The 14,800-nt window shown below is 38.6% G+C and overlaps 2 pseudogenes; both read right to left on the reverse strand.

Moving 5' to 3' along the window:
- Nucleotides 1–9,226: 9,226 nt before the first annotated feature.
- LOC134327178 (5S ribosomal RNA) lies at nucleotides 9,227–9,335 on the reverse strand (annotated as a pseudogene).
- A 4,568-nt stretch (nucleotides 9,336–13,903) lies between these two features.
- The window catches only part of LOC134326774 (zinc finger protein 850-like), an 83,762-nt pseudogene continuing 82,865 nt past the window's right edge, over nucleotides 13,904–14,800 (reverse strand).

The following is a 14,800-nucleotide window of genomic DNA, read 5'->3' on the forward strand; positions in this document are numbered from 1 at the left end:
GTCACGTCTACTCTTACACAAACTACTTAGCCTACTGACTGTACATAGATCGTACAGAGCACAATTTAAACATAATGAATACAAATATGAAATGACATCTAAATCACTCCTCAAAGTGTTACAAGTACTGTAATGATCACTGTTTCTGTGCTTCAGGAAACTGTGCTGACTTTTGTACCAAGTCCTCACAAACCAAACTATGTTCTTATAAAGCAGTCTCAAGTCAGGTATACAAATACACATCCCTCATAACTGCCACAATGTTGAGCTGATCTAATTATGAATAGACTGCAATAAGTGAAATATTTATTTATCGGGATGTCTGATTCAAGATGGTCTTGAATTATTACGTTACTTGAAGCAAACACAAGGTCATCGTTTATCTAGTGAGAAAAAGGAGATAACACAATTGTTGTAGAGTACACCAACATGACTGTTGCAGAAATATCAATTAGAAGTAATCCTAAATAAAACCAAGTAACGATCACCGACTATCTACAAATACACTCAATCCCACATCCAGCTCTTACAAACCCAATCATGTCCTCACAAACCAGCCATCAGTCACATTCACTCATACACAAACTACTTGGCTGATTCAGACAACTACACAACACAATTATTATTAAGTTAAATAACTTTTAGCTCATTAGGTGAGCTGCTAGATGTCTCTGTTGCACTAAGAGTTACATGTAAATGCGGATTAAAGAGCTTTTCAGAGAACAATGTTACAAGCTTTTCTAATGGCATCTACAGAGATAAACAACAAAACATATTTGTTGAATACGTAAAAGAGTTAAATTTACATTAACCCTAACATGCATTATTTAAACCTACAGTCAGTATTTATTGATAAACCAAGGCATATAATTATGTATTTGCTCTGTCTGAGTGAAATATGGAATTTAAAATCAAATCCTCCATGTTCTTGAAATGGATGTTTGTCTATTTGTAGAGCACACCACAACTGATTTATACCCAGTTCTTAAATACTGACAAAATGTCATTATACCTCTTCAGGTTCCCCATTAACCCCTTATAAACCAATCCCTGCTCTTACAAACCAGTAGGAAGTAATCCTTAATGAAACCATGCAAAACGTTAATGGTCACTAACTTGATCTACAAATACACTATAAACAAAGCCGTGTTCAGTCCTTACAAACCCAATCATGTCCTCACAAACCAGCCATGTGTCACGTCTACTCTTACACAAACTACTTAGCCTACTGACTGTACATAGATCGTACAGAGCACAATTTAAACATAATGAATACAAATATGAAATGACATCTAAATCACTCCTCAAAGTGTTACAAGTACTGTAATCATCACTGTTTCTGTGCTTCAGGAAACTGTGCTGACTTTTGTACCAAGTCCTTACAAACCAAACTGTGTTCTTATAAAGCAGTCTCAAGTCAGGTATACAAACACACATCCCTCATAACTGCCACAATGTTGAGCTGATCTAATTATGAATAGACTGCAATGAGTGAAATATTTATTTATCGGGATGTCTGATTCAAGATGGTCTTGAATTGTTACGTTACTTGAAGCAAACACAAGGTCATCGTTTATCTAGTGAGAAAAAGGAGATAACACAATTGTTGTAGAGTACACCAACATGACTGTTGCAGAAATATCAATTAGAAGTAATCCTAAATAAAACCATGCAAAACGTTAAGTAACGATCACTAACTTTATCTACAAATACACTCTGAAGCTCAGCATTGTGTATAATTGTGTTGTGTAGTTGTCTGAATCAGCCAAGTAGTTTGTGTATGAGTGAACGTGACTGATGGCTGGTTTGTGAGGACATGATTGGGTTTGTAAGAGCTGGATGTGGGATTGTTCAGAGTGTATTTGTAGATAGTCAGTGATCGTTACTTGGTTTTATTTAGGATTACTTCTAATTTATATTTTTGTACAACAGTGTCGATGTTCTGTGTACATTTTATTTTGTACTTTTTTGCTCTTCATAAATAAGGGGATGGATCAAATGATTATTGCATTTGCTTCTCAAAGTGTCTTGTGTCATGACCATCTGGAGTTAGACATCCCAGTAAATAAATATTAGATTTTTTTAAATCTGTTCCTAATTAGATAGGTTGAGCATTGTGTCCTATTCTGTGCTCGACTAAGGCATTTGTGTGTTTTTGTATACCTGACTTAAGGCTGCTTCATAAGGTTTGCTGATTTTGTATTTCAGGATACTGTGTTGACTTTTGTACTAATACAGTGATCATTACAGTACTTGTAACACCTACAATATAGATACAGTGTATCACAAAAGTGAGTACACCCCTCACATTTCTGCAGATATTTAAGTATATCTTTTCATGGGACAACACTGACAAAATGACACTTTGACACAATGAAAAGTAGTCTGTGTGCAGCTTATATAACAGTGTAAATTTATTCTTCCCTCAAAATAACTCAATATACAGCCATTAATGTCTAAACCACCGGCAACAAAAGTGAGTACACCCCTAAGAGACTACACCCCTAAATGTCCAAATTGAGCACTGCTTGTCATTTTCCCTCCAAAATGTAATGTGATTTGTTAGTGTTACTAGGTCTCAGGTGTGCATAGGGAGCAGGTGTGTTCAATTTAGTAGTACAGCTCTCACACTCTCTCATACTGGTCACTGAAAGTTCCAACATGGCACCTCATGGCAAAGAACTCTCTGAGGATCTTAAAAGACGAATTGTTGCGCTACATGAAGATGGCCAAGGCTTCAAGAAGATTGCCAACACCCTGAAACTGAGCTGCAGCACAGTGGCCAAGATCATCCAGCGTTTTAAAAGAGCAGGGTCCACTCAGAAAAGACCTCGCGTTGGTCATCCAAAGAAGCTGAGTGCACGTGCTCAGCGTCACATCCAACTGCTGTCTTTGAAAGATAGGCGCAGGAGTGCTGTCAGCATTGCTGCAGAGATTGAAAAGGTGGGGGGTCAGCCTGTCAGTGCTCAGACCATACGCCGCACACTACATCAAATTGGTCTGCATGGCTGTCACCCCAGAAGGAAGCCTCTTCTGAAGTCTCTACACAAGAAAGCCCGCAAACAGTTTGCTGAAGACATGTCAACAAAGGACATGGACTACTGGAACCATGTCCTATGGTCTGATGAGACCAAGATTAATTTGTTTGGTTCAGATGGTCTCAAGCATGTGTGGCGGCAATCAGGTGAGGAGTACAAAGATAAGTGTGTCATGCCTACAGTCAAGCATGGTGGTGGGAATGCCATGGTCTGGGGCTGCATGAGTGCAGCAGGTGTTGGGGAGTTACATTTCATTGAGGGACACATGAACTCCAATATGTACTGTGAAATACTGAAGCAGAGCATGATCCCCTCCCTCCGGAAACTGGGTCGCAGGGCAGTGTTCCAGCATGATAATGACCCCAAACACACCTCTAAGACGACCACTGCTTTATTGAAGAGGCTGAGGGTAAAGGTGATGGACTGGCCAAGCATGTCTCCAGACCTAAACCCAATAGAACATCTTTGGGGCATCCTCAAGCGGAAGGTGGAGGAGCGCAAAGTCTCGAATATCCGCCAGCTCCGTGATGTCGTCATGGAGGAGTGGAAAAGCATTCCAGTGGCAACCTGTGAAGCTCTGGTAAACTCCATGCCCAGGAGAGTTAAGGCAGTTCTGGGAAATAATGGTGGCCACACAAAATATTGACACTTCAGGAACTTTCACTAAGGGGTGTACTCACTTTTGTTGCCGGTGGTTTAGACATTAATGGCTGTATATTGAGTTATTTTGAGGGAAGAATACATTTACACTGTTATATAAGCTGCACACAGACTACTTTTCATTGTGTCAAAGTGTCATTTTGTCAGTGTTGTCCCATGAAAAGATATACTTAAATATCTGCAGAAATGTGAGGGGTGTACTCACTTTTGTGATACACTGTACATACATCCACATGATTTATCACCATTATTTGTTATCCACATCCCACTTTATTATACATGATTTATATTTGATTTTTCATAGACCTAGCAGGGTTTTTTTTAGGGGTTCTTAATTGGAGACTGTAAAAGAACAACTGAAAGCATTAGTTTTGGTGATTTTGAAAGTGGATTTTACTGTTTCTCTAGTGTGATTGGCGAATTTTTAACCTGATGACCAGGATGTTATTTGCCATATTTTTGAACTTGTCTACACAGTAGATAACAGTTTATTTTAGTTATGGAATAACTAAAGCTATAGAATAATGTTATTTGGTTCAAGTATTGAACCAGCTTTTAATACAAGAAATGGGTGTTACAGGTGTCTGTGGATTCTATATTCTGTTTGACTTTTTGGCTTTTTCATTGGTAGATGGTGTACCTGATACTACAGTGACAAGAAGGAAAGTAGTTCGGAGGCCATGGACAACAAAGGAGGTCCTTGCTGTAATGAGGCATTTCAAATATCGGTCGTATTCAAACCACAAAGGGTCGTTTGGCTTCAAAATTGGAGTGCGAGAAATGCAAGAAAGCAGAATTTCCCATTTAAGAAGGGCAAATTTTTTTGTTTAAAAAGTGTCTTAGATACTGTTTTTAAGATAGTTGTTCCTGTTGAAAACTACTTCCAATAGTCTCCTCACAAAAATCCCTTTTGATGGTTTTGAGTTCCATATCAAAGGGTGTGAATACTTATGTACCTATTATGTTTAAATGTTTACATTTTTAAAAGATTTACAAAAATGTCTGAAAACATGTTTTCTCTTTGTCATTATGGGTTATTTAGTGTAGATTTTTTTTAAAGAAAACTAAACTCAAATCGGATTTCGAATATGTCTGTAACGTAACAAAATGTGGGAAAAGTGAAGGGGTGTGAATACTTTCTGATGGCACTGTATATTTATATATTGATGACAGATTGGCCAAAACAAAGCTGTCTTTAAAATATTGGTTACATTAGATTGAAAAGACAGGCAGATTATGTGTCCTTTTATGCCTTTGATTGTCCTCTTAAGACAGTATCTGCTCATGTTTGTGTTTGTGTATGTGGTGTGTGCTGATAAACCATGTGTGTCCTTTTAAACACTCTTCAGGTCATGTCTCTCTAAGGCTGTAAAATGTCAGGTATATGATATTTCCATGATTTTAAAATAAAAAGGTGATTCTAATTTGGATGTATCTTTAGCAGGTTTAAATACATTTTTGGGAGTTACTTGCACATTGATAGCATATGTGTAAAGTGGTGTCCCCATAAAGTAGGTACTGAGTCAGGTGTCCTCATATACCATAATTACCAGTATGTGTGTGTATGTGTAGTGTATGTGTGTATTTGTGCAGTGTTTGAGTAGTATTTGTGTATATGTGTAGTGGCTGTGTGTATTTGTGCAGTGTTTGAGTAGTATTTGTCTAGTGTCACACTCTCACACGAACACTTAGACATACTTATAATTACACACACTCACGCATGTATTTGTTTGTGTAGTGTATGTGTAATGTATGTGTGTGTATGTGTTTGTGTAGTGTCTGTGTAGGGTTTGTATGTGTTTGTGTGATTGTGTAGTGTTTGTGTGTATTTGTAGGGTTTGTGTATGTTTGGATTGTGTGTTGCTTTTTGTGTCTGTGTACGTTTTGTGAATGTGTCTTGTTTGTGGGGTGTCTATTTCTGTGTAGTGTTTGTGTAGTATTTGTGTGTGTTTGTGTGTATGTGTAGTGTCAGTGTGTATTTGTGCAGTGCTTGTGTGTGTTTGTCTAGTGCAGCGTTTCTCAAAGTGTGGGGCGCCCACACCTTACTGATGAACACCTGAAAATCTGCTTGAGAATCAGTATCAGCAGCTCCTGTTCAGACCACATAAACCTGACTGATACCATTAAGAGCAAATCATCAGAATAAGGTCAGTGTGATTCAGTCACTTGACCTGTAAGCTAAACATCAATACAGGAACTGAAGCACATTTAAAAAGCTTCAAAGCTTTTTTAAAACATGATGAAAAGTAGATAGAAATGTAGATGACCTGTAGACTGAAACAGTAGATCTCAAGCCATGAAAATGTGGGCACTCTTGGACTAGATTTACAGAAGGTAAATGTGGATGTGGATACAGAGGTATTTGACAGGGATGAAAAGAAAAACAGCCACTAATACAGTGATAAGACCTGAACTCTCACAAATCACGTTTTTGGCACAGATTCAACTATATCTTTTTTGCAAAGTGTTTGCAAAATTTATTTAATTTTTTTATATTGAAATAGAAGACTGATTGAAGGAGCAGTTTAATGATATGTCAAAAAGTGGTTTGATAAAGTACAACAGAAACGACTGGAATAAAGGTGAAAGGAACATTCATGATCTTTGAAGTTATTTCAACAAAGTTAAACTTGATCTATTTTTGTCAGCATTTTGTTGAAGGGGGGGCATGAAAATTCCATCTTCCAAAAGGGGGCATGACAGAAAAAGTTTAAGAACCACTGGTCTAGTGTCACACTCGCACACACTTTAGACATACGTATAATTACACACACATACACTTACACACTGTACACACATACACACTGCACACACACACACACACTGTACATACACACACTGTACACACACACACACTATCTCTCTTCTGTGTTAATTGGTTTATTTTGTGTTTCCTCTCCAGATGTTTGTCGGTTCTCACTGGATCCAAACACAGCATTTCGACAACTTCTTCCGTCTGTCTGAGGAGAACAAAGTGGTGACCAGCAGTAGAACATTACAGTCGTATCCTGATCATCCAGATAGATTTGATTGTTGTCCTCAGGTTCTGTGTAGAGAGAGTGTGAGTGGATGCTGTTACTGGGAGGTTGAGTGGAGTGGGGATCATGGGGTTCATATTGTAGTGTCATATAAAAGCATCAGCAGGAAGGGAGATGATGTTGAGTGTGTGTTTGGATATAATGATCAGTCCTGGAGTTTGTACTGTTTTTCATCCAGCTTTGCATTCTGGCACGATATGGAAATGACTCAAATTCCCATAATGCCGAGTTCCTCTAGAATAGGAGTGTATGTGGATTATGAAGCAGGAATTCTGTCCTTCTACAGCGTCTCTGATACAATGAAGCTGCTCCACAGAGTTTAGACCACGTTCACTCAGCCCCTCTACCCGGGGTTTGGTCTTTCTGCACAATCAGAAGTGAAACTGTCAGATTTAACAAATTAAATGAAAAATTTACATGAAAGTGTAACATTAAATTGTTTGGGTGATTTTAGAATCTGTGAGGCAGTGATACATTTATGAAGACTTCTCAAGTCTATTATAAGAAATATCTTATTATAAAAATGATCATTTTCCTTTTGAACCACAGGTTGGTCGTTTTAGCAGTAGCGAGTGCTTATGAGTAGTAATAACTGAGACATTTGGTGTTTCTAGGCTGTTGTAGTGTCATGGATCTTTGCATTTCTTTTGTCTTTTTGAACATTAAAACTGTGGAACTTCTCCAAGTCGGTCTGGGAACACCAGCAAGATTTTGATCTTCAAAAGTTACGGCATGGACTTCATCTGACACCTCCTTCCTGGTTTACGACCCTTTTAACTAGCAGGACTGGCTCCACAGACCCCTCTTCTCAAAACAAAAGACAGACTTGCACCATTAAAAAAACTTTTTTTTTCCCCAGAAAACATTTTTCCCAGAATTTCCTAATGTTTATTACTCTAGGGACCCCTGGCTCAAGAAAGTTAACCATCTGATGGCTCTTCAACGACTCATCCACAGCTGCATAGACCTACCACTCCAGACATTAAGGCACCAGGCCATTCAAAGCCCCCAAGATCTGCTGGAGGAGTTCATACCTACACACTCACCGAAACACACACACAAAGATCTATGGCAATTGTTTTATGTTTTGTAATGTGTGCCCTGTTTATTTTATATTGCTCAGGGTAGAACTGTTTAAATATTATTCTGATCAAATACAAACTTAAAATCTCAGAAGTATTTCATGCTCTATTGTCCCCACTGAATGTATGTGTTATAAAGTTTATCTGTATGGCATGTATAACTCGTACGGATGAAGTTGTTTTAGTAATCATGTATCAGTCAATGTGTTTGTAGTAATGACTTTATAATCATATTAATGTGTGCTAAAGTTATCCAAACACGACTTGATGCTAAGAGTTAACATATCCCAGTATATCTAGGATTGTTTATACCAGCCTATATCTAGTATAAACGTTTAATTGTAGTAAAAGTTAAAATGTTCAATGCTAGATGAAAGTGGTCATTTGGAAGAGCTATAGCACCAGCTAGTGGTTACTAGTAAGTTACTCTTTTGGTGAAATTTGGGAAGCTAAAATGCCGATGCTCTTGAGTCAGTAAGTCTACCAGACATCTAACAGCCACAAGTGCTTATTATCCAGTTTCGGTCGCGAAGACAGAACCCAACCTCGTCACGCAATGCATGGTGTGAGTCTCCTCGCAGAGCTACTCCAAGGAAGCAGACAACCAGACACATCTTCCCCCGTTGTTGAGCCGACCTGGACAGAGGAGAAAGAAACTGCTCCGTCTGTTGAGACCGGTCAAAAGGGCTCCAACGTGAAGAACCATCGCTGGACACATAAACATCCCGATTAGACGCATCTCCCTAAAAAGGTTCCACTCATAACTTCTTAGTATTGAGTTTAGTTTCTCTGCTCATTCAGCCTACATCAGTTTAGACCCACCACTTATCCACCACTTATCTGCCTCCACGATGAGCCTGTATAGAGAGAGAGATTTGATTTTTAAAATTAAATTTTACAATGTGCAGATATAGAAATTACTTTTTAAAAAACTATTTTGTACAGGAAACAAATATAACAGTAAAATTAAAAAGTAAACTGCAAATTTTGCAAAAAAAGTAAAAAGCTAAATTTTCGATTAAAGTGCATAATGCTTTTATACAACACCATGTTTTTACATTATTTAATGTCAGTTTATAAAATGCATCAGTTTATGAAAACCATAATGTATCAATATTTTACACTTAACCAGAACATAAAATAAAACTACTGCATCATGTCCAGGTTGTTTTTTTATCTTGTTCTTCTTGCTGCTATAAATGTTCATATTGGCTTGATCTAGAATAAAATTCAGTAGAATCAGTAAAATCTGTATGATATGGTAATATGAGTTGTTTTACTGTTTTACTGTACTAAGAATTGAAGTATGAGCTGATCTTTGTCTCATTGTGTAGCTTTGATGAAGAAGAAGCCGCTGGGTCAGTGTGTAACAGGAGGTTTGGTGTGAAGGTGGGTGTGTGTGGATAAAAGCTTCCAGCACCTGGTATTACCAAGCGGTCTCCCATCCAAGTACTAACCAGGCCCGACCCTGCTTAGCTTCCGAGATCGGGTGTTCTCAGGGTGGTGTGACCGTAAGCAAGAGACGCTGCAAACAAGCTGCTTCTTATAGACGTCCGTCGTTCAGCCTTTCACTCCGCTGTGTGTCGTCTTTTACTTTCTCTGTTCTACATGCAGCTTTTCAAATAAAAGATCCTGAAACAGTGACAAAACACACAGAGAACCACACACACCGCTCAGCTGCTGCTGCTGATCCTCTTTCACCTGCATTTAGTACAAAAACAGCACAACAAATCATCTGGATTCAACCTTTTCTTCACCATGTACCAGAAAAGTCGCTCACTGCTGCCTACAAAACCACACAAAACACTTTATACAGAAGAACCTTTAACTCTCTCTTACTTTTATTTTTATTTTATTAATAGATAAATAAGACATTATTATCTTTAAAACATGAACAGTTAAAAAAAACAAACACAACAGCAACAATTTATAATAATAATAATAATAATGTCACAAATCTGTACCTATTGAACAAGATGTAATGTATCTCTAGCACCACTAGATGAGAATGATGAACTCCACATGATTATAAACTCCACTTTAAAAGTCAGTTAAACTGTAAAGATTTTAATTTGGCTTTTTTCAGTTTATCTGATAATAAATGCAGTACAAGGAGACCTTTGATTTTACCTTTGAGTTATTTGATGATTTTTGTTATAATATTTGTTGTAATATTATGTCATATTTATTTGCTCTTTCATATGTACCAGAAAAGTCATCATTGCTGCCTGCAACACCTTACACAACACCTTTTCTTGCTGATGTGATGTTGTAATGAATAATGTCCAAAATAAATAAATTAAAGCCTTAGATGACATAAACAAACATTTGTTTTATGCAACTTTAAACCTGTAATAAAAGATGAACATTTTAAATGTGTCTTTATTTGCTTTAACTAAGCTAAAGTTTTTAACAGGGACAAAAATGAGTTTCTGTAGCAGCTTGTTTATTAGATTAAGTCCAAAAGCGGGTGTGGCCCATATGGGGATCAAACCTGCGACCTTGGCATTATTAGCACCACGCTCTAACCAACTGAGCTAACCGGCTGATGACCAAAGGCAGGGCATATACCCACATACCCGATTCTACACTGACAGCCCTTCAGTTATGGAGCTGCCACACAGAAACGATGGAGAGCTTTACTGTTGTTGAGCAGAACAGATCTTCCTGTGAGATGACTGATGTTCATGTATTTTTCTTTTAAGAATAAATAAAAGCTGATGCTTTTAACCTCATACTTTCCTAATACTTTTATTCTACACGGTCTAAATTTCTTTTAGTCTTCTGCCATGTGCAGTGCAAGAATTCACTAAATTACACAGCAGTTCTCTTTTTATTTACTTATTTATTTATTTTTGCCATTAACAAAATAGATAGTAACCACTTATAAAGGTCATGCCAAGTTCATTAGGTGAAATGAAGCCAGAATTAAAGATGGCAGAAGAACAGGGTGGTATTCTTACTTTCAGTGATTAAATTACTCAGGTCAGAAAGTCCTGATACACAGCACATGCTCACCTGACTCTCTTAAACATGCTCCCCCTAATCGTTAAGGTGAATGTGGCCCGTACGGGGATTGAACCAGGGCCCCTGCCATTATTCACCACATGCTAACCAACTGAGCTAACCGGCCAGTTCATCTAGGCTCTGTAGATCTTTGTACATAATTCTACACTAACTCCATTTACCCAGCTGCATGGCAGCACAAAAACCATTTGAGATTCTGCACACTTACAGTGAAGATCAAAGCAAAACTTCACAACGAGAAATCCAGACTTCAATGAATTTCGTTGAGGAATAACAGAGAACTTGAGTGACTCCCATTCTTAATCCATAGGGTTTAATATGATGTCGACCACCCTTTGCAGCTATAACAGCTTTAACTCTTCTGGGAAGGCTTTCCACAAAGTTTAGGAGTGTGTTTATGGGAATGTTGACCATTCTTCCAAAAGTGCATTTGTGAGGTCAGACGCTGATGTTGGATGAGAAGGCCTGGCTCACAGTTTTCACTTTAATTCATCCCAAAGGTGTTCTATCAGGTTGAGGGCAGGCCAGTTAAGTTCTTCCACACCAAACTGGCTCATCCATGTCTTTATGGACCTTGCTTGGTGCACATTCACAAACTGTTCCCACAAAGTTGGGAGCATGAAATTGTCCTAAATCTCTTGGCATGCTGAAGCATGGCATTTCTTTCACTGAAACTAAGGGGCTGAGATTAACTCCTGAAAAACACCCCCTCCACCAAACTTTACACTCGGCACAATGCAGTCAGACGAGTACCGTTCTCCTGGCAACCACAACACCCAGACTAGTCTATTGGATTGCCAGATGGAGAAGTGTGATTCATCACTCCAGAGAACACGTCTCCATTGCTCTAGAGTCCAGTGGCGGCGTGCTTTACACCACTTTGCATTGCGCTTGGTGATGTAAGGCTTGGATGCAGCTGCTGGGCCATGGAAACCCATTCCATGAAGCTCTACACACTGTTCTTGAGCTCATCTGAAGGCCACATGAAGTTTGGAGGTCTGTAGCGCTTGACTCTGCAGAAAGTTGGCAACCTCTGGCATCCGCTGACCCAGCTCTGTCATTTTACAAGGCCAACCACTTCATGGCTGAGTTGCTGTCGTTCCTAATCACTTCTACTTTGTTATAATAGCGCTGACAGTTGACTGTGGAATATTTAGTGGTGACGAAATTTCATGACTGGACTTGTTGCACAGGTGGCATCCTATCACGGTACCACGCTGGAATTCACTGAGCTCCTGAGAGCGACCCGTTCTTTCACTAATGTGTGTAAAAGCAGTCTGCATGCCGAGGTGCTTGGTTTTATACCCCTGTGGCAATGGAAGTGATTGGAACACCTGAATTCAATTATTTGGATGGGTGAGTGAATACTTTTGGCAATATAGTGTATTTTGTAACTGGACCTCGTGTATTATAAAATGGTTGTTAATAGTGTACTGTCTCTTTAACCCTCCTATTACCTTTAGGGTCAATTTGACCCCATTCAATGTTTAACGTCTTTAAATAATTGATTGACATAATTTTTTTGCTTCATATTTAATGACTTTTCCTAATTTAATGGGGACAACTGGGTAAATATAAAATTAACATGAAAATATGTTTTTAATGCCCTGTACGCATGTTGTACGCATCGGTGTTCTTTTGGGTCAGTTTGACCCCAGGCTTATTTAGCTGTATAAAACATATAAAAAATATCATATTTACACACATTTGTTTTGGTTGTTTAGGGTGACATTGAAGTCACTATGAATTGTAATTTAACAATCTTCAAAAAACTTTAAGGCCCTAACCTCACATACTCATAACTGTAGTAGTGCCAGAACCACTGATAGTTCACACAACATGGGGGAGGGGAAAACATCCTCGTGAGATTTTTGATATTTCCCATGCTGTGGGGACAGGAAAATATGGTTCCCGTTAATAGAGACAGAGGATGATGTTGAGGAGGACCCTGTTGAGAATGAGTCCCTCAGTGTTGACCCTTCTTTTGTCTCTCAACCACCAGCAAACACACTACCTTCCAAAAATGAAAAGTTATTATGGTCTGTCTCCCCACTTAAACAACAGGGTAGACTTAGTGCTAATAAAATCAGCATTTGAGCTCTTACTAACACCATCTCTTGAGAAGAATATACTTCAGATGGCAAATTTAGAGGGGAGGTGTGTGTATGGGGACAGTTGGAAAGACTTGGATGTGACCCACTTGCAAGCCTACATTGAATTGGCTCATTTTGGCAGGACTGTACAACTCAAAAGGTGAAGCAACAGTAAGTCTTTGGACTGCTAACACTGGAAGAGCAATATTTTCAGCCACCATGTCTCTAAACACAGTCCATGTTTTTTCCCGTGTCATACGCTTTGATGACAGAGAATCAAGGCAGGGCCGACGAGAGCGTGACAAACTTGCAACAATATGTACCTAGAAAGTATATAAAGCCAATAAAACACCACTTCAAATTTTAGATTAATCGATGAGATTTTATAGTAATCTGCATATTCCTCCATAGTCGTGCAACAGGTATTCTGGATGTATAAGGGGGGTGAGTACGGGTTTTTTTTTTAAGGCTATTTAAGTGGTCAACGAACAAACATAAAGTATGTGACATAAACTTGGGTAAAAACTTTAATTATAATCATTTTCTAGAGGTTTAAATTCTGTTAGTAAACTTGAAGGTAATAGGAGGGTTAATGCAGAAAAGTACATTGAGATCTTAGAGCAACATGTGCTGCTTTCAAGACATTGTCTTTTCTAGGGACATCCAGCATTTTTTAACAAGATGATGCAAAACCACCTGCTGCACACATTAACAAGGTGTGGCTGAGGAAGAAGAGGGTACGGGTACTGGACTGGCCTGCCTGCAGTCCTGACCTGGCCCCTTTAGAGAATGTGTGAAGAATTTTGAAAGGAAAAATGCGATAGCATTCATAATATGAAGAATTCTTGCAAACACCATAAAGACCAGGGTAAAATTCTTCCACTTGAAAGATAAAGTTGTTCTGTGTTTATTAAAGTAGATTAAACTTGAATAAAGAACAAAAACAGATTCAGATCTGAGGTTGGTACATTTCACCACATTACTTTTAATGATTAATAATCATATTCATACCATCATGTATATTTAATAATTAAACTAGAACAGTTCTAGAAAAAGAAAACCATACAGCTTTACCTCCTGTGTGAATGTGCTGGTGTTGTTAGAGAGAATAATGCACAAACATACTTTCCACACTTTTAACAGTGATGTAGTTTTTTTGTGTGAGTTTGTTGATGTCGTTTAAGATTACTTTCATAAGCAAAAAACTTTCCACACTCTGAGCAGTGATACGGCTTCTCTCCAGTGTGAACACGCTGGTGTACCTTAAGGGCACTACTTTGAATAAAACTCTTTTCACACTCTGAGCAGTGATACGGTTTCTCTCCTGTATGAACATGCTGGTGTACTTTAAGAGCATTACTGTTAGCAAAACTCTTCCCACACTCTGAGCAGTGATACGGTTTGTTTCCTGTGTGAACACGCTGGTGTTGTTGGAGTTTACTCTGTCGAGTAAAACTTTTTCCACACTCTGAGCAGTGATACGGTTTCTCTCCTGTGTGAACACGCTGGTGTACTTTAAGCTCACTACTTCGAGTAAAACTCTTTTCACACTCTGAACACTGAAATGGCTTCTCTCCTGTGTGAATGCGCTGGTGTTTTTGGAGCGTACTGTGACGAGAAAAACTGTGTCCACACTCTGAACACTGAAATGGCTTCTCTCCTGTGTGAATGCGCTTGTGTTTTTGGAGCGTACTCTGACGAGAAAAACTGTTTCCACACTCTGAGCAGTGATATGGCTTCTCTCCTGTATGAATGCGCTGGTGTCGTTGGAGATGACTCTGCTTAGTAAAACTCTTTCCACACTCTGAGCAGTGATATGGCTTCTCTCCTGTGTGAATGCGCTGGTGTTGTTGAAGATGACT

This window comes from Trichomycterus rosablanca, chromosome 14, assembly GCF_030014385.1.
Source record: "Trichomycterus rosablanca isolate fTriRos1 chromosome 14, fTriRos1.hap1, whole genome shotgun sequence".
Classification (NCBI taxonomy): Eukaryota; Metazoa; Chordata; class Actinopteri; order Siluriformes; family Trichomycteridae; genus Trichomycterus; species Trichomycterus rosablanca.